Source organism: Pinus tabuliformis, chromosome X (genome assembly GCF_031772625.1).
Source record: "Pinus tabuliformis cultivar Carrire ecotype Pingquan chromosome X, CPIR1, whole genome shotgun sequence".
In the NCBI taxonomy this organism is placed as follows: Eukaryota; Viridiplantae; Streptophyta; class Pinopsida; order Pinales; family Pinaceae; genus Pinus; species Pinus tabuliformis.
This window is the reverse complement of record NC_142308.1, coordinates 1,541,195,826-1,541,217,406: the sequence shown is the minus strand read 5'-3', so window position 1 is coordinate 1,541,217,406 and position 21,581 is coordinate 1,541,195,826.

Sequence of the window (21,581 nt, the reverse complement as noted above, 5' to 3'; positions counted from 1 at the left end):
TCTTAACCTTGCTCCATTTCATCTTCAAATTATAGAATTCCACATCATGATTCTACAGACATTTCATCATGTTCTGCATAGTTTCCACTTCAACATGCATTAGAATTAAAAGCAAAGGTAACTTGAGGTAAAACTAGTACAAATATTTTTAATTTACTAAGAACTTGGAAAACATGATGTATAACCACTATTACCCACTCCACACTCCACTATGAATTATCACAACTACTCAGTAAACCCTCCATCTTCATTCCACTTGTCATAATGAACAATATACTCTGATGATAAGACCAAGAAATGAAAAGGAAATATGTGGTATACAAATACAAAGCAACATAGTGTCTTAAGTCATCTTAAAGAGGATGAAATCGTTGTTGCTTATCCAAACAAAGAACCACAAAGTAAATATTGGTCTTAAAATTGATGTAAGATACAGAGTATAAAGACGTCCAAGTTCATACGACCACCATTCACCATCACTCTAATACCCTATCCATTGCTTGTCCTCCATCTGTGGCAGTTTCCAAAGTGTTGCTCCACAAGAACCAACACCTACACAAAAGAAACAATCTCACATAAATCTATAAGCAGAGTATCATAAGTTCTTCACCTTGTTTGCATGAGGACATGCAAATCCTTAGGTTTGGGGGAGTGTTGGGCTCCAGTTTTTTCATATTTTCTGCTATATAAATGCGCTCATCATTACACCTTCTCCTTGAATTTCATCAATAATATATCCCTAATTACACCATAAACCTCCATTATCTCTTGTTATTCATCCTATGTGGTTAATACATAATTTTCCATATTTTTAGTGATTAAAATTATTATTATACAATATTTTTGTTGATGATGGTCTAATTATATGTTTCGATGTCCAAGCAACATGTTCCTACAGTTAGTCTGATACTCCAACTCATCTAGTGCCTATATCTGTGCTCATCTGGTACTGAATTAAAGTCAAAATTTTGGAAGTTTCTAGAAGAAAATTGGGGACATGGGTTGTTTTGGGAACAATGTTGACATGTGGATACCTAAGTCATGATTAACCCATATCACACATGTGGACCTCCAGCTCGAGGGGAATATTTATGCAAAAGAAAAAATAAAAATCTCAAAATGCCAACTTGTGCCTCGATTTTCGTGTAAATGGAAAACGATATTTCCAAACGTCCATATGGGTTTCGATAAAGCATAGCCAGATACAAAGCCCAAAAATGGTTTTTAAAAGTTCACAAAGGATAGAGAGATATCAAAGGGTCTTTGAGCCAAATTTGTAATTTCTGCATAAAAACCCAGATTTTTGAGATTTCATTCTAAAAATTGTAAAATTGGTTTTAACCAAAATATGAGTTGAGGGAATTCAGTTTTATCCATTCCTCCATGGATTTCATGTATAAATAAGCCTCATAGGGCTGTGAGAAGAGGGAATTTTTTTGGTCCTTATGATCATTCTTTTGTAATGGAGGAAGAGAGTTATGATTTCATTGTTGTAATTTGAAATTAGTTTTCAATATATGGAAGGTGATTGATTCCAAATTTGTGGTGCATCCTTGGATTTCATTTGAAGTGCATCTAGTAGCAATTTCCAGCTTGAGAGGGCCCCTCAAGATTGGTAATATGCTACTCATTGTATTTTTAATTTTAATTTATTATTATTTGCTCTGTTTGCATGCATCTAATATCATAAATTTCTTCCCCGGATGCGGGTGGCGGGACGGCAACGTGGGGCATGCCACATGCTATGCATGGGCTGCCCCGTGTAGACAATACGGCTTCCATATGAAGGCCGTCAACCGGCACTTGAACCCCCAGCTGCGATTAATGGAATTAATGGTGCGGGCGGTAGGTTTATGGATCTGTACAGGGCACTTAATGCGCGCCTGTTTCGAGAGCATGAGGCAGAGCATAACAAGAGCGATGGAGGGCGTAAGAAATGTATGTCTGGAGAATTTGGGAAAAGAAGGAATTGCAGAGAGCCGAGGCGGTGGCAGTTCCGTCGGGTTTCTTGTGGTTACTATCACTGCCATAGCCTCTCTGGTTACTGGTCTTGTAGTCGGTGGCACTTGGCTCAATTGCTGGGTGAGAACCGGAATTGGTCCACCTTGCCACCAAGGAACGGGTCTCAGAGAGGAAATTGGGTACCAGAGAAAGATTTGGGAAGTAATAGGTTCAGTCTTCGACTCCAAGCTCACCTGCACACACACAAGAGCAGAGTCAGTTTCACCATGGTTAAACTCCGTCAGCGACAGCCGTGTAGGAGAGGTCCAGCTAGAGGCTCTTCCTCGTGAGCTCCAGCAGTGGATGAGCATCACCACTGTTGTTGCTGCTATTGCCATCGAAGAGCCAAAGCTACTCCACTTCCCATCAGCCAGTTTTTGGAGGTTGGAAGTGCTAATGAGGACAACTCAGAGCCTCCCTCCTTTGGCTCAGTGGTTTTCACATTGCCAAGTGCTGAGAGCAACCCAGGGCTCAGTGCCCACATCTCAGTTATGTTCACAAGAACTCTGGAAGAAAATGGGGAAACTGCCCCTCAAAACTCGCAGAAGAAGCAAGCGGAGGGCAAAGGCAAAGAAATTGTCCAAGGAGTACAGGAAGCAGGGGAACAAAGCTCCGCTTTGGAGCCACCAGCGTCTGAGGCTGGACAGCACGAATCGTTTCCTCCTGTGGGACCAGCTCCTCCGGATATTGATGAAGAAACATGGCGAAAGATGTGGGAGGGTAGACCAGAGGGAGAGGGCTGGGCGTATATCGTGGAGGACAACAGCCTTGCCGATGAAGCTGATGCCTTCTTCGCGTCCCTTCCTTCTTCCTCAACACATCGTAAGGATTAAAATTGACACGGGTAATTCTCTCTGGCGCTTTCGTTTTGATGGCTGGCAGTGGATGCCTACATATTCGCCTTCTGTAATTTTGATTGGGAGCTGGTCTGGTCTTACTTTCAGTTGGTCAATTCTCAATTTCAATTTTGTCTGGTTGCTAAGTCAATCCCATCTGGCAATTCGCCCCTGGTTGTTAAGTCAATCCCATCTGGCAATTCGCCCCTGCGTGGGTAGTAATGTTTTGAATCCTCTTCCTGGGGCTCCAAGGGGAGCCCGCTAACGTCTAATTCTGGTTTTGCATATGTGGTCTGGTGCTGCCCCTGCGTGGGAGCGTTACTTCTGTGCTTGGTCTGTTTGGTTTTGTGAAGGCTTTCCCGGAGAGGGAGACCTCAGAATTTTGTTCTTGGTTCCCAGAGAGCTACCAGAAGCCCTGGAAGACTTGCTTCACAGTTTGTAATTTTCACTTGTACAGTTAATATATGAATTAGATAGCCTTTATGTAGAAAAAAAAAAAATATCATAAATTTCTTTGCAAACTCTATTTCTCAGGTTGTATGTTAGAATTATTGTTTTCTATTTTAAAGAATAAGAAAGGTTAAGACAAGAGATCTCACCATTCACCTGCATGTGCCATTAAGTGAAGACTCTTGTGATATCTAACATTTCCTGTAGTTTGTTTTATTTAGTTTAATTTGGTTTTCTCATAGCTTAGCTAACCATTACAGGAATCCATTGAAGGATAGAAAAACTGAAGTAAGCTACTCACGATTGATCACACATGAAAGATTATGATCTGAGCCTTTATAGCACATGTTATTTATGTGTCATAGTGGTGAATCCTTAGTGGTAATTTCCTGTAGTTTGTTTTATTTTGCTCATATTGTCTCCAACTTTAGATTAGGCTAGACTAGTTTCCAATCCTGCATTTTTGGTGCTTGCACCTCTAAGTCTACGACCCCCTGGTTAACAATTTAACATTAGGAGTTAATAGTGTAAATATTTAGCCTGAAAGAAGCTCCCTCATCTATAACAGTGAAATGGATGGTTTTATCACAAGCCTCGACTCTGATTTGGAAAGGCATGTAAGAAGGGAGACGAGGTTTTTTCAATTGATTCCAATCAAATGAAATACCTCATTACTTGAAGCGGCTTCTATGACAACAGGGTAAATGCTCCCTTGTTTGGTAGAATCAGAAGAAACAAGAAGAGCCTGAGTGGTATGATCCTCACTCTTTATGGAAAAGGTGTGATTGACTGAAGGTAAAATCAGGTCAACCACTTCCTCAACCAATAGTTGGTTTGGAATGGACTCATGGGATTCACATTCAGAGAGAGTGAGATTGAATGAAGATAGATTTGAGTTAGTTACTTCATCAACTAGTCGAGGATTGGGAGAAATATTATGATAACCAACTGGAAGTCGTGGTTAAGAAGTTGTAAGGTTTCTTGATACTTCTGAGGCTTCATCCATATAAGGACAAAGGTGAATAGAATGATTTCCTTCACATAAATACAGGGAAACTTAACTTTACCCTTTTTTCTGTGGACCATACTATTTCTAGTAAATGATTTATCACCAGCATGATCTTTAGAGGTCAATGACAAGGGTTGAAGTGAGCCTATGGACCACACTTCTGACACCTGTGGAATACTAGGGAAATCTCTAAGAAGGTGATCACCCTTACAAAGTATGCAAGGGAATTTAACTTTATGCGGATTTGAAGGTTTCTCAACATTAGGAGCATTCACATCAATGCTTGCTTGGTTTCCACCTACTTATTTTGCTTCTTCTTCTTTATCCTTTTCTTCTTCTTCTTAACTTCCCAATTACTAGAATCGAGACTTTCACTAGGCGAGGAGGAAGAAAGGGATGGAGAAACAATATGCGAAAAAGGAAAAGGGTCAATTTTAGGATCAACTTTAGGTTGATGTTGTTCAAGTGTAGGAATACTTGGTTGAGAAGAAGTTTGCACATCTGGAACCAAGGAGGCCGAAAACAACTAAATTGGTAAACCAATGGTAAATCTGGGAAGGGACAATGTTGCCATATAAGAAGCTCAAATATTTCCAAAAGAAGGAAAATAACCAAGATTCACATTAGAGGGGTTTCCTTCATAGAAAATTTTAGGGGCGAATGTTCACCCTTTGGCGAAATTAATGGGTTTTAAATTTTTAGTGGGCCAATATTTTGTATCATAGTACATTTTTACAAATCACCTCAAATAGCCCACCTTATTTTAAGGGAGATGGTAAAAAAGGTAAATTTAACCCTTGAAATTAGGAGTTACAACCTTCCATTCGCCCATTTTCAAGAATAGGTTTTATTTAAGTGAATCCTATGGGCCAAAGGCTCAAATACCATATTTACAAAAGAGGTATGGTAAATTAATAAAAATATAAATAAATGAGAGGTATGGTAAATAAATAATACATTTTTTATATTTACTCCATAAGTCACCTTATATACATGCAAGGGTGTAAACAAATAAAAATATAAGTAAAGTGGAGGTATGGTAAATAAATAAAACGTCTTTTTATACTTACTCAAAAGGTATGGTAAATAAATAAGAATATAAATAAACTAGACGCATGGTAAATAAATAAAACCTCTTTTTATATTTAGTCCATAACCCTCGTTCTATTTATGAAGGTTCCAGAAAGAGGTTTTATTTAAGTGAATCCTATGGGCCAAATACCATATTTGTAAAAGAGGTATGGTAAATTAATAAAAATATATATAAATGAGAGGTATGGTAAACAAATAAAACAATTTTTTATATTTACTCCATAAGTCACCTTATATTTATGAACACAAAAAATGCATTATATTTAGGTGAAACCTATGGGCAAAATACTATGGGACAAATCCCATGGACTAGATTGTTATTAATACCATGCAAAAAACCTTATTAACCCTAATATTAGTATTAATAAAAATAAAAATGCCACATGGTATTGACCCATGGTATTCACCAAAATGGCACATGGTATTGACCCATGGTATTCACCTGGAATGTAGCCTATTTAAATGGGGGAATTAAACATAAAGTATTTGATCTGATCAAGAGTAAAAATGGATGTTGTAATTTAATGTATGTTAAACATTTTAGCTTGGTTAAAATAAAAAATAAAATAAAAATCAACTATTAATTTTATTAATTTTTATAAATTACTAATAGTAATCTTTAAGCTCCAGGTTTATGATAACCCATGGTATTGACCCATGGTAATACCATGGTATTCATGTGAGCATAGACTATTTAAAGGGGAAATTCTATCATCTTAGATCCATCTTAATTCTTGGTCTACCAAGTGCTCAGAGGGATAAATAGATTCCATCCCCCTAAGAGTGGTCGATGTGGAGTTAAGATGGATATAGGTTGGTTTTTATGATAATGAAGATATTAAATAGACTTAGTAAATTATATTGTAAAAACATCTTAAGGTGAATGGTTAAAGAATAGACATTGGACAAGTATATTTATATACTTCTGTTTTAAACTGAAACAAATCCAGGGCTAAAAGGAATGGATTGATTGCACTAGTCATCTTTCTATAACTTTCCAACATATGCTGGAGTAAACAGATTGTAATTTGGGTAATTTTTCTAATTGCAAAAAGGAACATACTTGTGTATTGGCAGGGTGGTTACGAGGTCCCTAGAAGTGATGAATTTGAATTTTTCTTGGTTTTATATATAGTATTAGATTTTTTCTCATGCTTCCTGTGAATGGCACGAGTGAATTTTATCCTACAACCACTAGGTTATCGATATGTAATTTCGGTAATTTTGATTTCAAAAGATATTTTAAAGAAATGCAATGATTTCATTTGTGTATTCAATAAACACAAGATTTTATAATTGAGTAAAATATTCGCAATGCCTGGTGAGAGATTTGCCAAAAAATTATATATACATATCATATTATTGATAAAACCGCCTTCCATTTTTCCTATATACCATGGAGATTCACCCATTTATTATACATGTAAATTTAGGGGGGGTTCTTAAAATTTTCCCTGGTTTCCTTGACTGGTAGACTCAATAAATCTTGCCATTAGTCTCAACCTAAGATCCGCTAAGGAGTAAAATGTAGAATGACAAGAGTGTTGTTCCATGGTTAATTAATTGATTTTAGAAATTAAAGACACAATTAAAACAAAAAGGGTAACTAGGAAAAAGGGTTTACCAAGTCACTGTGAACTACAACCAAATGGGGACTTCCAAGTATAATATACTTGGAGGTACGTGGAAGTATAGTCCATAGTAGTGTTGTCTGATGTGTCATGCACAATAGGAAGTATTTTGATATACTTTTCATACATGGAGCATCATCCGATATACCCAAGAGTATGTGGAGAACGATTTGATATACTTACATGTGTGGAATACCGACTACCATAGAATGTAACGCAGACAAGCAACAACATATCCTACGTTTAAAGATGTCGAAAAACATCTCTAGCCTAGGCATCTACGTGTGTTGTTAATGTTCCAAATTCTCCTTACATTGACTAAGTAAATTTTAGAAGTTGATCTTCAATTATGTTTCAATTTCAAGGATCATGATACAATATCACCTAAATTCCATATGATGCAACCAGTATGATAACAAGAACTCTTTTATTTTCAATGAAAATCTATCTATGGGAGGGAAAAAACAAAGAATAATGCAACAAACAAAGCTTCCTAAGTAGATCTTTTAATGCAACTGCTCCAATTTAAATTCAAAAATATATATGATACAAATAATGAAAGTTTTTTTTTCTTTTTCTCTTAATTTTTAAATGTAATGAAAATGAAATGCAGCTAGATGATTGATCAAAGAATTCACACAGACTGGAACTACAATATGAAAACTCCTTTCAACCAACCAACAATCAAGCCAAGTGTTCACAAAACCTAATTGATAAGAAGAAAGAAAAATCAAACAAACTGTCATGAAAAGGAAATCACACTCAAAGTAAATTGGTGGCCAAAGGTAATCACACTCAAATGTATACACAATGATGGCTTTACACAAACACAAACAAATTCGGAGACTCAATAAAACCTTCTGGACTAAAGCAGAATGAAGAGAAAGGAAAATAAATGAAAATCTTTACATCCTACAGTATCAGTGCATGTGCAGAACAGAGACTAGTGCACTATAGTGTAGTTCCAGAGAAGACAGGTTGTGTTGGGGCCCTCTATCTTAGAAAAGAGAGTGTGTTGGGGCAAGTTTGGTCAAAACATGACACAAGAAACCAAACCAAGCTCAAAAATGTGTTTTCCTGAGGTCAATTATTGTCTAAATAAGTCAATTAAAGTCGCTTTGAAAGGTGAAAAAATGTTAAGGCCATGGAAACCACTAAGGGAAATATTGATCCCCAGTTTGGTCGCGAATTTGTTATATGGAAAATTCACTTCTGTAGACAAAAATGAACTCCCTAGATTTAGTGGTATGAACTAGAACAACAGAGGAAAAAAATATCTAAGTTTTCCTTAGAGAGATTAGAATACAGAAAAGAGGCCTACTTGGAATCTATAGTAACTCTGTCTCTTCTCTTCGTTTATATACTCCAACCCTAGCTCCATGTGCTATAAATGGAACCTAAAACAATGACTAAAGGAAGAAAAGAAACTACAATATCCACATAGCATAATCCAATGTCTCTATTAAATTAGTCAACATGGCATTGAATTACATAAGGATCAGCATGACACAAGTATAAGAAAATAGAGTGCTCTTTGTATTAATGAATAAAGTAGAGAGTTACAACCATATATAGAAGCTAACTTTGTAGATATCCCCCCTAATTGTCTTGTCCTTCCTTGCCACAAAGAAAACCTTCACACCCAAACCTAATTCAAATGGATGAAGATTCCTTAAGCTCAAAGCAAGAGCATGAGGGCACTAGCAATCTCAAAAATCCAACCCATACTCCATGGGCGACAATAGATTTATAAGATAAACATGGTAGTTTAGGATTTACCAATCTAGGCTTGAGATCCACTTATGAGGGAGGATAAGCTCAATTGATAAGTGATAAGATCACTAGAGTAGGATTATATAGGAATTCGAGATCTATATCCATGTTAAATGGTTAAAACCACCTTATAAGCTTCTGGAAGGAGAAGGTTCAAAAATGTTTCTTAATTTTCCTGAAATTCTAGAATTAGCGCACCTGCAGAATGGAATAATATACACTGGTCAATGCAGATTCTCAGTTATGAAACTTGCATCCAACACAAGTGGAGATGCATGATGAGTGCGTTAAGGCTAAAATCATGGTTTTTGAGCAAATAGACCCAGAAACTCAGACTTTTTGGAGAAAATATGCTTAAGACTTCACAAAGGGATTATTACAACGTGTCCATGGATGTTGATTGATCTGGTTTTGAGGGCTTTTAGGTTGATTGTGACAAAATGGCCTATAACACATCTATTAGTTAGAGTGAGTATTAAATAATTTATGTAACTCACATAGATACAATCCATAAAAATGAAGATGGAAAATAATTTGAAAGTATATTTATGTTTTTATTTTACTTTTCTTTACATCCAAAAGTTGATTGTGTGTCACTTACTCCGTAACATTCTTATATTTCACTGAAGGTGTCCTATTTCAACCTTAGGTGGATGAGTCCAGGTTGACTTTTAAACCAATGCCATTTCCAAGATGTTGCGTCACAACTTAAAAAAACAAAGAAAACTGAATCGTCGTGCCATTGTTCCTGGAAACATGGCCCATGGTCGATGGAATTGAATTGGCCCATCACGCCTGCACCTCCTCCTCTGGTTTCGCTTTTCGTTAAATCTTCTATGTGCCTATTTAGAAATTGGGGCCGGTCACACTGAGAGCCAACGTAGCCTTACATTGTGCCTTATGCATGCTTTTCTCGAATGTGCACTAAGATCATGTCATGAGAGAATTTAATTACTCTATTATATCTTTTTACAAACGAAAATTTGTTATATTAATTAATTAATTTTTTATTTTTTATTTTTATTTTAGATTTATTTATTTGTTTTATTTGATTTTGATTGTAATTAGATTTGGTTTTATCTTGCGATTATATATTTTTTCAATATCTAACTCTTCCTTTTTTTTATTTATTTGGGTTATGTCTAGGTATTATTTTTATTATATAATAATAGTAATTAATATTAAAATAGAATTAATTTAATATTAGGAATAATTTTAAATTAGATTATTAAATTATAAATGGTTTCTAGATTCTTATAATGTTCCATTTTTTATATTAAAATAGTTGAGTTAATGATTATTAAAGAACTTATCGTTACATCTCTACTATAACTATTTGAGGCGTTGGATCTTTTTCTCCATATTTTTCCTAATAATGAACTTCAATAAAGGTTTCAAATGTGTTGACCCTAAGTTGTCAATGTGATTTGTACAGAAGAATTTTTCTTAATTAATTTGTAATATCAATAATTAATTAATAATTAATAAATACTAATTAACAAACAATAATTAATAATCAATCATTAATTAACAATTAATTAAGTGGTAATTAACATTAATAATTAACAATAATTCATTATTGTTAATTAATAAATAATAGGTGATTAATTAATAATTATAAGTAATAATCAATTTATAATTAATAATTAGGTATTAATCAATAAATAGTTGATAATTAAATATTATAAATAATAATTAATTGATAATAATAATAACTAATAATTAATTAATCAATAATTCAATAATTAATAATAATTATTTATTCCCCGGATGCGGGTGATAGTGCGGATGGGACGGGAGTTTAACACTACCCACATGCCAACCATCTGCCATCACGGGGCAGACATTTGGGCTCAAGCATGTATCGGTATGAGTGGAAGCAGGTATAAGGTCATTCAACAGAGGAGAGTTAATGCCCTGCATGGCTATTCGGCTCGCTTGGAGGTTGCAGTTATGGCGGACGGGTTCTGAGGTGAGGTCGTTGTGATTAAAAACTATGTCACTGCGCCGGGTCAGGGTATGTTTATTGTTTCTCCTTCAGGAAGGTTTATGCAACCTCAGGTGCTCTGCGCAGCTCCAAGCAACTGCCTCTCCGTCTGGGTCATTACATTGTCTGTCTGGGTCATTCCTCTGTCTGTCTGCATTTCTCCCGGGAAGGATTTGCATCACACTCTGGAGCTGCGTCTCATCCCTTCGGTCCCTGCAAGTATGGTAAGGCCCCGACAGCGCATGCTCAGCCGTCGAGGCACCTCCAGGGGAGGATCTTCGCGCACTCCCGTTGCTGATACTTCTACCCGTTGTTGTCATTGCCATGGAATTCACTCCACTGGAGCTAACCCCCTTCAATCTAGTCAGTTCATGGATGCTGGTGCTCCGAACTCTGCTTCCTTGCCCGCCTTCGGCTCTGCCATTTTTAACTTCAGCAGTTCTTTGAACAGCCCCCGGATCAGTGCCCATGTATCGGTTCTGTTCATTGAAGCTTCCCAGGAAGACAATGACTCTCTGGACAATCGTGGGAAGATGCATGCTGATAGCCCAGAGAAAGAAGCAAAGGATCCTGCTGCAGACCTGGAGAATGTCTCGAAAAGCCTTCTGGATCAGAAGGCGAGGACCAGCAAAACAAAAGACATCCATATGAACACTGCCCCCCACTGCAGCAGAGGAGGAGGATTATGGGTGGTGCCGGGTAGTGGAGGAGAAACTGGAAGAATAGAGATGCCCTCGCTCAAGGTCTAAGTGGCTCTTCTGTCTGGTCTTTTGGCTTCTATCGTTGTTTGTCTCTGCTTAGTTTCGTTATGTATGCATTTTGTCTGTGTTCGGAATGGGGTTCAAGCACCTTTGTTGATGGTCTAGGTTATGTCTGTCTCCCCTGCACGGGATCAATCGGATTTTCTGTTGGGGCCCCTACGAGGGCTGGATCTTTTTGAATGGTCTAGTCCTTTGGACCTTGCAGTCTCAGCTATTCCAGGTTGACACCTCAGGTGCCTGGTTCTTTTTGTTTTGATCTGATGTAAATTTTTGGCTTCTGTATATAATATATTAGTATAGTTTTACCGAGAAAAAAAATAATAATTATTTATTATTAATTATTGATTGGTCTAGTATGGTCAATCATCATTAACCATGGTCAACAATGGTCCAACGTGACATTATTTTTTTATTTTTATTTTTACAAAGTCGGGTGCTTGTTATATTCAAAAAAGATGGAGGAGTCTAAGCTCCGGTTTTACAATAGATAGAGTTACAGAAGTAACTTGATTCTGGATTTCATTGTGGCAGTACACATGAATACCTTTACTGCTTGCTTGTAAGGTCCTAGAGCAAGTATATATTCTTATAAATTGGGACAATAGAAGACTGGTTTTGCTGTACATTTAGACAATTATGATAGATCTGATTAGTCAGTCCGCTGAGGCCTCTGGTTGGCTGTAAGAATCACAAGTTCTGCTGAAAAGTACATTTAGATAGGAATTGCTGCAAGAAGGAGGTTTGATCAAACTCCGTGACATTAGGATCACAGTCATATGGATAGAAAACTCCTTGGAATTTGGCGTTGTCATGTGGATCAAGGGATGAATTGGATCAGGCTCGCTTGATTGCATAAGAGACTTCCTTTTTCCCGTGAACAGGCATGGCTAGCTCTTTTATCCGCTTCCTGGTTGCTGGATCGAAGGACATGAAAAAATTGGCACTTTAAATTCTGAGACAACATATTTTTACAGCGGCTTATGATTTGATGGAGGAAGAGATTGGATGCTTGTCTGTTGTTGTTCATTAGGCTGACTATTATAGCTGAGTCGCCAAAGACGAGGGCTTTATTGATCCCTTGGTTCTGAAGCTGCAAGAGGCCTTGAAACAGTCCCAGAGCTTCAGCTCGATTGTTACTCAATCTTCCCAGACCCCATTCAAAAGAGGACACTATTACACCAGAAGGATCCATAATGATGCCCCCTGCACCTGCGGCACCCGGATTAGATTTGGAAGCTCCGTCAAAAAATAAGGTGTGTGCGTTCTTTGAAAGAAGCCATTTACCGAACTCATCTTTTGAAAGGCGGATTTTCCATTCTAGATTGTCAGATTTGCCAATGAGTTTACGCATCTTTGTTGCTGGTATAATGCTGGACCTGTCTATCAAATTCGAAATAAAGTTCCTCTCCTCTGTCCATAAACTGTTGGGGTCGATTCTCTGAGTTAGCTTGACAGCGATTGTTTCCATTGCTAGACTGGTGGCTTTAAGAATTACGTGTCTTGTTGTGGTGGCTTTATTGCGGAAGATCAAGCTGTTCCGGGCGATCCAGATGCGCCACAGAAGAGCGAACGGGATGGCGTTCCACACTCTTCTTGCTGGATTTTGGTTCGCTATGTGCCAGGGATAGCTTCTTCTCCAAATGTTTAAGATGTCGACAATAGAGTGTTGTGGTTTCCAGATGGAGGGGGCGGTAGGAGCGATATTGTTCCAGCAGTAGGCAGCGAAGGGACAGGATATAAACAAATGCTGTAGGGATTCCTCCGCCGATTGACAGTTGGGACACCTGGAGGGACCGAAAATACCTCTCTTCCTGAGGTTCTCAGCAGTTAAGGTTTTCCCATGGAGAAGAGTCCACATAAAAAATTTGACCTTTGGAATTGCTTCAGCTCTTTTTAGAATCTTCCTCTGAGCCCAGACTGCGGTGGGGAATTCCTTGCTGCTCAGATAGCTGTAACCTGCTTTGATGGAGTAATTTGTTCCTGAAGGGTCCCAGCGAAACTCATCCTTTGCGCCTTTGATGGTGGGAGCTATACTGTGTAAGCTGCTACAGAGAGAGCCAAAACTGTCTTTGAGATGATGGGGTATGGGTGGGAATTCCCATTGAACCCAGGCTTTAGTTGAATCATTCCATTGGGAGATTTGGCTCAGATTGGTTATGCCTTTGCTATGAAGATAACGAAGAATGGGATCGATATCTGAGAGGTTATTTATGGGAGGATTCCCCATAATTTTGTCCGAGCCTATGTTCACCGTTTCTCCTCCTTTTGGCACTTTAGAGACATTTTGCGCCATGAAGACTATGGCTTTTTTGCAGAATTTCCATATCTGTGTACAGTGCCTGTTAGGGATGTCAGCATTGAGGATTTGCGATCTTGGCTGGCTGAGGTATTTTGATTCTAGGACATTTTTCCACCATGCTGGTTGATTGTCCATAAGTCTCCAGATCAGCTTCCCACCGAAAGCTAGATTCATAAGAGATGGGGACCTGATGCCCAGACCACCATTCTCAGGACATTGAGTAACCTGTTTCCAATTTACTAAGTTGAACTTTTTCTTTTCATTCTTGCCTCCTTGCCAGAGAAATAATCTGAGAATACTATCCATTTTTCGATGGAAAGATGCTGGAGCATGGGCAAGAGAGAACTGGTATAAGGGGAGGGAAGAGAGCCCAGATTTTAGGAGAACCTGTCGCCCAGCTGGAGTGAGCCACTGAGTTCCCCATCTCTGAAGTTTCCTTTTCATTTTATCCAGTGTTAAATCCCAGACTCCAGTCTTTGCTTTCCCTATGGTTACCGGCATTCCCAAATAGCTGAAGTTGTCCCAATCTAACTTGCAGGGGACACCAAAGGTGTTTGCAATATTATGTAACATTTGGGCTGAGACATTCCAACCATAAATGCAACTCTTAAGATAATTTATTTTACCACCTGAGTATCTCATGAACTTGTCAAGCAAAGACTTAAATCTTCTTGCAATGATGGTGGTCGCCCCCCCTAGCAATAGGGTATCATCTGCAAATTGAGAATGATTTATAATTTTGATGCCATTTTCAAACTTGATGCCCGTAATGAGGCCTGACTATCTCTTTTGATCAAGAGCACTGCTAAAAGATTCTGCCATAAGGATGAAGAGATAGGGGGATAAGGGGCAACCTTTCCTTAATCCTCTTGAGGATTGGAAGGAAGGACCTGGTCTTCCGTTAATGAGGGGGGCGATCCAAGGCCCAGAGATACAGCATCTGATGACATTAATAAAGAGAGATGAGAACCCCATCCTTTGGAGTACTGCAAATAAAAAAGAATGCCTTACCCTGTCAAAGGCATTGGCTAGGTCTAGTTTTAGGATGAAGCCTTTCTCATTCCTTACATGACTTGAATGTATGGCCTCTTGAACTAAAAGAATGGAATCTGAAATTTGTCTGTTTGCTATAAAGCCTCCTTGGTTATCTGAGATCAGCATCGGTAGAAGAGGTTTAAGCCGAGAGGCTATGATTTTAGAGAAGATTTTATATGATGAGTTGCATAAGGATATGGGCCTGAAGCGAGAAAAATTGGATGGCCGATTCTCCTTCGGGATAAGGGCCAAATGGGTAGCATTTGTGTATCCACCTATTTTACCTTTTTTTTTAATCCACTTGATGTATTTTATGAGGTCTTTCTTTATCAACTCCCAGTAATCCCTATAAAAGCTGATAGGGAACCCATCTGGACCAGGAGCCTTGTTGGGATGAAGGGTCCAGATTGCTTCAACAATTTCTTCCTCTTTTATTTCAGCTGTCAACATTTCGTTTAGATCATCTGTGATTTTAGGGTGCAAATGCTGTAGTAAGTCTTCATACGTTTCTTCCTCTGGCACCTCAGTTAACAGGTCCTTGAAGTGCTCTGTTGCTGCTTCTTTAATATCTGCTTGCTCCACATGGTTTGTCCCTGCGCTGTCCGAGATAGAAGTGATGGTATTTCTGACTTGTCTAGCAGTGGCTTGCTTGTGGAAGAATGAAGTATTCTTGTCCCCACTTTCCAACCATACTTGTCTTGATTTGGTGCGCCATTTTTCTTCCTCCTGCCTTTTAATTTTGCTCAGTTTGTTGTACAGCGCTTCTTCTTGGAGTTTTTTTCTGTGGCAGTAATCATTTTGCTCAATTGCGCTCTGGAGTTCAGCAATTTGTAACTTTAGCTCATGCTTTACCTGTTCTGGCTCCTTGTAATGCATTTTGGCCCATTGTCTAAGCGCTCTTTGCACGTTCTTCAGTTTGCTCTCCCATATATAACCTGGGGATCCTTCAACATGCTGCCTCTAGGTGAGCTGAATGATATTTCGGGCTGCTTGTTGATCGCTCCAATTCTGATTAAATTTAAAAGGCAGCGGACCAAGGGCACAGTGGGTGATCAAATCGAGGGTGATTGGATAGTGGTCTGAGGCAGCGAAAGGCAAAATGGTGGAGTTAACAGATGAAAAGGTAGACAAAAGAGAAATGTTCACCAAGAATCTATCCAATCTCTCCATGATATTGTGACTGCCCAGTCTTCGGTTGTTCCATGTGAACTTGCGATTTTTTGGAGTTATGTCTATCAGGTCACCAATGTGCATTACATTTTCCATTTGGTTCCTGAATGGGTCTGGCAGAAAATTCCCCCCTCGCTTTTCATTTGCATGGAGGATTAAGTTGAAGTCACCGCCTACGATGGTGTTGTTGCTGTCTCCTTCCAGAATGTGATTGCTTAGAGTTTCCCAGCAATTTCCTTTATCCCTGTAGTGATTGGGGACATATACGTTGAAGATGACAATCTGCTGATGGCTGTTATTGTTCCTCAGGACTGATTTTATCCAATGCTGATCAACTATCTTAGATTCACATTGCCAGTCATTCTGATTCCATATTGTAGTAATGCCTCCCGAAGCTCCTCGCGCTTCACATATGCTTCCTCTGTAGTTTTTATACTTTCCAATGATTTTGCTGATTTCTGTTTCTCTTTGTTTCGTTTCCTGAAGTAAAATGATGGATGGTTTCTCCTGCACTATAAGGTCTGTTAGAGCATTGATTTTAGCGGGGTGCCCAAGTCCCCTGCTGTTCCATGAGAGTATTTTGATCATTTCAAACCAATATTTCGAGAAGGTGCTCTGCCTCCTTTGTCTTTGCTGGCTACTTCTTGATCTTTTGTGGCCTGAATGTAGGATTCTATTGGATGCTGCAGGCCTAGTGCTATGTCTTTTTGCGCGTTTTCATCCCTGTGCTGCTTTATAGTCTTTCTTCCCGGCTTCTTTTGTCCATCAAAGGAGGAGCCCTGATCCTTAGAGTTGCTACGGGTAATTCTAGGAGGGAGAGGTTCAGTTAGGAGAGGGGGGTGGGCACTCGAATGAGGGGAGGAGGACTGATCAGGAGGGGAGGAGGGATGGGCAGAGGGATTCGAGGGGAGAGGGATCGAGGGGGAAGGATCATCTTCAGGGAGGGAAAGAACATGGAAAGGGTTAGAGGATGGAGGAGAATGAAGGGGATTTTCAAGAATGGGGGAGTGAGATTGATGAGGAGGGGGAGGCGGTGGAGACTGGATGTGGGCAGAGGTATTGAGAGATGAGGGACCAGGTTCAATGGGTGCAGAGGGGCTGGGGGCAGATTTTTTTTTTTTTACAACTTCCCATTGCTGATCTTGAGTATTATTATCCACATTAATAATCTTAGTGCAACGATTGGAAAAATGACCATACTCATGACATACCTTACATTTGAAGGGGATCTGTTCGTAGTCGAGCTGTTGGATGTGTGACCATTCATCGACTTTGATCTTGATAGCTTCTGGAAGTCCTTTGCCCAGATCAACCTCGACGCAGATACGAGCACAGGCTTGCATATTGTCTCTTGGTTCGCTTCTGTCAATATATTTGCCGACTGCGTTTCCAATGGCTCTTACAGAGTCATCTCCCCAGCAGTGTAAAGGGAGATGTGGGAGACGAACCCAAACAGGGACTGCATTAGGAATGTCGAGCTCTGGGTCGAAATCTGGAGTCCACTTGTTTAGATACAGGCCTCTGGAGTCCATAAAATATGGTCCGTTGCGAAATATCAGATCCTTGTCATTCTTTGTCTCGAAATGAAAGGTGAAGTATCCTTTCCCGCAGAATCTAATGGCAATTTTTCCTTGTGTTTTGTCCAGCCAGTTTCTTTCCACCCACCTCTGAACAGTTTTAGGTGAGGGCCAAAGTCCAGTGAATTGTCCGATCAAACCTTTCTCGGCCAGAGCTAGAGCAGCCAATCTAGGCACAGAAGGAGGAAGGGAGACCTCCTGGAGTCCTTCTAGTTTTTTAACAAATTTGGAGAGAGATGGACGATCTCGTTGAGGCGGCAAAGAGCTGACGAGAGCCGAAAAGACCTGTTGCTGGGTGGTCTCCTCCGGCGGAGGCACCGGAGAAGCCATCGGGGGGAGAGCGCAGACCAGGAGGCCGAAGGCGGCAGGCTGCGCGCGCTAGGGTTCACCGCAGAGCTCAGGGTCCAACGTGACATTATGACAAAGATTGTCTTAATATGAAAATCAACCATGGTCCAAGGTTGTGTTTTGACAAAGATTATCTCAATATAAAAATCAACCATGGTCAACAATGGTCAATCATGGTTAACCATGGTCAACAACGGTCAATCATGGTTAATCATGGTTAACCATGGTCACATTGTGACAAATATTGTCTCTTGGTCCAATGTCACATTATGACAACCATGGTCATCCATGGTCAACCATGACCTAACTCTGCATTGTGACAAAGATTGTCTCAATATGAAAATCAACCTTGGTCAAACATGATCCAACGTTGTATTGTGACAAAGATTGTCTCATTGTGAAAATAAACCATGGTCAACCATCATCCAAAGTTGCATTGTGACAAAGATTGTCTCAATATGAAAATTAACCATGGTCAATAATCATGGTCACATTGTGACAAAGATTGTATCTTGGTCCAACGTTTATGACAACCATGGACATCAATGGTCAGTCGTGATCAACCATGGTCGAATGTCACATTGTTGCAAATATTGTTTCAATTTGAAAATCAACCATGGTCAAACATGGTTCAACGTATTATTGTGACAAAGATTGTCTCAATATGAAAATCAATCATGGCCAATCATGGTTGAACATCGCATTATGGAAAATATTATCTCAATATGAAAATCAACCATGGTCCAACATCACATTGTGACAAATATTATCTCAATATGAAAGTCAATCATGGTCAACGAAGGTCCAATGTTACATTGTGACAAAGTTTTTGTCAATATGAGAATCAACCATGGTCAACGATGGTTAAGCATGTTTATTTTAGGGTTTATAATATTTATATTAGGTTTTATATACCTTAGGTTTATAATATTAAACCCAAAGTTTTAATATTATTTCCTTGGGTTTTTAGTATTAATCCCTTGCGTCCATTATTCCCTTGGGTTTATAATCCCTTGGGTTTTTAGTATTAATCTCTTAGGTTTATTATTTTCTTGGGTTTATACTATTAATCCATTTGGTTTATTAATCTAAGGGTTAATAGTGGTCAATCATGGTCCAGTGTCACATTGTGACAAATATTTTCCCAATATGAAAATCAACCATGTTCCAACATCGTGATGTGACAAAGATTGTCTCGATGTGAAAATCAACCATTCTCAACCATGATCACCATGGTCCAACATCGCTTTGTGACAAAGATTGACTCAATATGAAAATGAACCATGGTCAACCACGATCAACCATATTTATTTTAGGGTTTATAATATTTATCTTAGGGTTTATATACCTTGCGTTTATAATATTAATTCCTTGGATTTAATATTATTCCCTTGGGTTTATAATATAAATCCCTTGGGTTTATAATATCAATCCCTTGGTTTTATTAATCTAAGGGTTCATATTCCTAGGGTATAATATTATTCATAGGGTTTATAATATGAATTCTAGGGTTTAATATAAATGCATTTGGTTTACAATCATGGTCAACCATGGTCAACAATGGTTCAATGTCACATTGTGCCAAATATTATCTTAATATGAAAATCAACCATGGTCAATCATGGTCAACGATGGTCCAACATCGCATTGTGACAAAGATTGTCTGAGTATGAAAATCAACGATGGTAAAGCATGGTAAACCATGTTTATTTTAGGGTTTATAATATTTATCTTAGGTTTTATATACCTTGGGTTTATAATATTAATCCCTTGGGTTTAATATTATTCCCTTGGGTTTATAATATTAATACCTTGGGGTTTTAGAATTGACCCCCTGGGTTTATTATTCCCTCAGGTTTATAATATCAATCCTTTGGGTTTATTAATCTATCAGTTCATATTCCTAGGGTATAATATTATTCTTAGGGTTTACAATATTAATCCTAGGGTTTAATATAAATCCTTTGGGTTTACAATCATGGTCAACTATGGACCAATGTCACATTGTGCCAAATATTGTCTCAATATGAAAATTGACCATGGTCAACCATGGTCCAACATTGCATTGTAAAAAAAATTGTCTCAATATGAAAATAAACAATGGTAAATCATGGTCAACCATGTTTATTTTAGGGTTTATAATATTTATCTTGGGGTTTTAATTCCTTGGGTTTATAATATTTATCCCTTGGGTTTAATATTATTCCTTAGGTTTATAATCCCTTGGGTTTATTATTCCCTTGAGTTTATAATATCAATCACTTGGGGTTATTAATCTAATGGATCATATTCCTAGGGTATAATATTATTCATAGGGTTTATAATCCCTTGTGTTTATAATCATGGTCAACCATGGTTCAATGTCACATTGTAACAAAGATTTTTTCAATATGAAAATCAACCATGCTCCATCATCGTAATGTACAAATATTATCTTGATATTAAAATCAATCATGCTCAACCATGGTCCAACATCACTTTGTGATAAATATTGTCTCAATAAGAAAATGAACCATGGTCAACCACAATCAACCACATTTATTTTAGGGTTTATAATATTTATCTTAGGGCTTATATACCTTGCGTTTATAATATCAATCCCTTGGGTTTATAATACCTTAGGGTTTTATAATTGATCCTTTAGGTTTATTATTCCCTTGGGTTTATAATATCAATCCCTTGGGTTTATTAATCTAAGGGTTCATGTTCCTAGGGTATAATATTATTCATAGGGTTTGTAATATTAATCCTAGTGTTTGGTTGTTAGGTCCCTATAATACTAGTGTAGCCCCCTTATTTTTATTATTGTTCCCATGTATCCCCCATATTGTTATTTATGTGCCCCGTAGAAGCCCATTATTGTTATTGATGTGCCCTTACATTATTATTTTTAAGTAGGCTCTAACTATATTGTGACCCCTTAGACTCCTATATATACAAAGGAGGCCTTGTAATTTGTATCACCCAATAATTTTTTATTTATGTAATTAAAATGAGGTTTCCCCCTTGAAGAGGATAATTTTTAAGTCGTTGATCTAACTATTTGTGAGTTCGTTGCATAACATTTGGAATTAGATATTTGGATTCTAGGGTTTCGCTTCTTCAAACACACCATCATAGAATTTTCGCTATAACGTTTTTTCTACGAGGCAGAAGAAGCTGGAAATTTCACCACATGGAGCTAAAATCTTGGTGAATTTCATGTACAAATTTCAGATCTCGGTTTGCTATATTTTATGAAATATGATCAGAGGAATTTATGGTTTTTGCAGGCTCCACAATTCAGTCTCAAATAGGTGACCTCGTCATAACTTTTGTTTCAAGCATCATATTTTAATTATATAGAATGTGGCTAAAACAGCGTGGGCTGTATTTTTCCCTATCGTAATTTTAGGGCCGAATTTTGGAACAGTGACACATGACATCTTGTACAACTTAGCTCTACTAAACTAGTCCATAATGAAGACCTCATGGGATATTTGGCATAACTCTATATTGAAGAGTCCAATGTTGGTATAACTTGCGGAATTGGAAAGAAGATTAAGAGGGCTACCACATCACTGACTTTCAAACCTTGTAAGTCCAAAATTACAGAGATACAACAATTTTAAT